The sequence below is a fragment of the Limulus polyphemus genome, unplaced genomic scaffold (genome assembly GCF_000517525.1).
Source record: "Limulus polyphemus unplaced genomic scaffold, Limulus_polyphemus-2.1.2 Scaffold138, whole genome shotgun sequence".
In the NCBI taxonomy this organism is placed as follows: Eukaryota; Metazoa; Arthropoda; class Merostomata; order Xiphosura; family Limulidae; genus Limulus; species Limulus polyphemus.
The window spans coordinates 322,525-326,481 of record NW_013665748.1 but is presented as its reverse complement, the minus strand read 5'-3'; the positions used below and the strand labels follow the sequence as shown (position 1 = coordinate 326,481).

Below are 3,957 nucleotides of genomic sequence, written 5' to 3'. Positions count from 1 at the left end.
CAATTATACTGTTACGTCTCCGTTCGTTAGTTAATTTTCCGTAAGAATTCTTTCCGAAGAAACTTTACCGATACAAGTCCTTTCTTAAATAAAACTGATTTATTCTTTCTGAATACAACTTTGCGATACACTTAATTTCAACAGTCGCGCTGTAACAAACGCTATAATTCACAACGAACGCCTCACGTGCTCAACAATATTCTCTCTCCGCAGTTCAATTACACATTACCTTACGTTGCTTCTTGGCCGGTCTTATTATATACAAGACTACCCCAATCTAGTAGTCTCCCGACATTTTATGAAGGTTCGAGAAGGAAGTGGCGTGATACAAGCGTCACGTGACATGCGTTGTCGTAATAATACTTTGGAAACTATGGATTTCTTACTCTTCTGTAATTTACCATAATTACTACATATACACGTCTACAACCATGCAGGAAGTAATTATAGATTCAAGTATAGTAGAAATTATTATGATTTATCAATAAAATTGGCTTCTTTATTTATTTCAGAATTTTCGCATATGTTACACGAAGGGTCACCTAACATACCTGCCTCTAATTTTGAACTGATAAGTTAAAGAGAAGCAGCAAGCTACAATATCCATTGAAAACCCTTGTCTGACAGAACAATAGGATTTGGCTCTCTCTCATAACATACCCACAGAGCACATTTTTGCGACAAAGAATGTGAACCATGAATCTTTGGATTCGTAGTACAAGCACGTTAATCCCTCACCACGACCGACCTCAATAAGATTGGGAAGATGAACAATTGGTTAAAAAGTGAGTTTTAATTAGTATTTATATAATTAGAACTGTCTAATTGTATTTTATATATGTATGGTATTCTCAGGTTCATTTATTTTCCTGATTGGAGCCGCAGCATAAAAGAAGGTTTCGACAGAAAATATATCGAGGAGCAAAAATTTGGTTTCATGTACAATATACATCAGTGTTAAACGATTTTTCTTTTTGTATTTTTGTGGTAATATTAAATAGTGATGAACTGTGAAAATTGTTCTTTTACTCTTCGTTTCGTGTGGTGTTTCATTTATTATGGAGTGAAGAAGGCTTGTTTAATTAATACTTTACCCACTTGTTAACGTACTTCTTTACCAAGTCGCGAGTTAAAAGGGATTACTGGTTTTAATGTTCAGTTTAATTGATGACTTGATAACAAGCCTAAAACAGAGAAGAAAGGAAAATGTGATATGTAGGCATATCGTTTGTTTTTTAACTGGTTTACTGATATAGAAAATATTAAAGTTTTTCGTATATTTAGCTTGTATGTAGTTATAGCATAAACACGTGATCCAGAAAGACAGTGAGAGACTGCACAGAATTTAAACACAGCGAAACAATAATATTTTCAATAAACAACGATCAAAGTTTAAAATAAATGTATCTTGTGGGCACCTTTACTGAAGAGCTTTCAGGCAATAAGCGCATCGCAAATCTATCTGTAATTCCAATCTATCTTAAACCTTAATCAACTCATTCTTAATCTATCCTGTTCTAGACTGAGAAAACATAGCATTATATATGTGTGTATAAACAATACAATTTTCCCAAGATGCAGTTGCTAACCGCATGACTTTGGTCACTTTCACTATAAGATAAGAGATGTTGTATCTTTTTGCTAGTGGGAAAAAATCACTGTCTATTTCTATAAAGTATGTTCTATGCTACAGAAATCTTTCCCACGAGAAAATACTAATTGCAATAAAACAACAATATCATGTTGAGAGAATCCTCTTTGTAACAATAATATTTTGTTTTATTTCACAACTATCATGCTCACATTTATTGTGTGAACCACTAGAAATATTATCTTAGCTGAACTGTACATGCTATTTAACTTGGAATTAAAATTACTACAACCAATATGATCCTATATTGAGATAAAATTGTTTCTTATTTTTACAAAGATAAATTCGTAGCATTTTTCAAAATTTCATGATCAACCAATTCTAATTTTGTGGTAGTTGAAGTTGCTAAAAGCGTCTCACTAGTGGTTTAACCCTTTTGCTCAACTGGTAGAGCACTCGATTATAGTGTGACATATCATCACTTCAAATCTTGCTCAAGGGAGACGAAAGAAAAATGGATTGCCACAGAAAAACTGACTCTCAGCATAAGGCTCGTCCTAAGACCCTGAAATAAGGTCACTATACAGGTCTTGCTTGTGAGAAGGGGAAATGCAGTAGTTGGAGTTGTTAAAAGTGCCTTAATTGCTAGAAATTTTTTAATGAGTTAAATCTTTTAACTAACTTGTTAGAGTTGTCACTTATGGTGTTCAAAGGAGAAAAAGTAAAATCGGATTACTACAATAGCATGGTTTGTTTTATTTTTGTTGAGCAATGGGCTATCTGTGTTGTACCAAGTACGGGTATCGAAACCCGGTTTTTAACTTTATATGCCTACTGACTTACTGCTGAGCCACTGAGGGTGCATTAATGCGGAGTTTCTTATTTGTCTTTATTTGAAAACTGTGGAAGGCTACCATTTTAGTCCTAATAGATGTAAAAGAAACGTTTGTGTATTATATTCGAACGTCAGATATTTGATAAAAAATAGACATCTTTATTATAAAGCAAACAGTTTGTACTCGAAGGGCTCCAGGTAGAGCTCTGAACAAAGAAAATGAGCCTGAATTAAACAGGCAAACTCAGCTTTTTTATCCAGTCAACAGCGTCACCTTGTGACCTTTGCTCTTTCACAGCATTGGTTAGCTGTAACGTACAGCTAGGCAGTTTCAGTTTGGCTAACAAAATATATTACAATCGCTAATCCTTTCAATCCAGATACTATACATTACTGCAATATCCTCTCAGGTAGAATAAACATTATCTACTATAAAGAACGAAGAAACAAGGCAATCTCAATGATTTTCTGGACCACGTGTTTATGCTATAACTGCATACAAACTAAATAAACGAAAACTTTAAACATTCCTATACCAGTATAGCAGGTAAAAAACAAATGATATACCTACATATCACACTTCAAGCTAACGATTAAATTGAACTTTAAAACCATCAACCTTTTAACTCGCAACTTGGCGAAGAAGCTCGTTAACTTTTCTATTCTTTCTTTCTAAGAACACCTACAAGCCACATAGATGATACAACCCTTTAACAATTAATTACACTTAATCATAAGATAAGAACCATTTAACTACGATTTAAAATTAAATTGTCATGTAATAGAATAAAATGTTAATTAAACAAAACCTTTTCATTCCTTAAAAAATGAAACAGTACATCAAAACTAACAGTAAAAGAAAATCTTTCACAATTAAAAAACTACTTAATACAAGAATACAAAAAGAAAACATATTTAACACTGATAAATATTGCACGAAAATACCCTTTAACAACGAGCAAGGAAGATGCAAATATACACTTATAAAGACATAAATACCCTTTATCAAAAATAATGACCTACATGCCAAAAGAAAAAGAAAATTAACATCGATGACATCTCATAAAATATCTTTAACAATGATTTATCTACCTCTCTTTAGAATGGGTAATCTAATGCATCACGTATACATAAAAAGTGAAATCAAAATAAAGCCTTTGCACTAAATAACAAAAGAACTATTTTAAATCAATGAAATATACAACTATGCAAAATAAGGCGTTTTATGGAAAAATCTTACAAAAGAAAACCTCTATATAATAAAGTCTAAATAAAACTCAATAAAATTAACCTTTTGCACGAGGAATACAAAAAATAAAAGAAACAGTACCTGTACAACTAACATTCTTTAAGACAAACTCAAACAAAAGAAAAACACTATAAAAAAACCATATATATATATATATATATATATATAACACACACACACACACACCAAATAGTTACCTTAAGTATATATATATATATATACACACTAGGAAGGTAAAAATTAAAATAAAACGAAAACAAAGTTAATTAACTACTACTAATA

At 31.8% G+C, this 3,957-nt stretch overlaps 1 protein-coding gene across 1 annotated transcript in view; it reads right to left on the bottom strand.

Moving 5' to 3' along the window:
• Window positions 1-3,957, bottom strand: part of LOC106474398 (ribosome biogenesis protein BRX1 homolog) — a 16,091-nt gene that overhangs the window by 11,816 nt on the left and 318 nt on the right. The window lies entirely within an intron of this gene.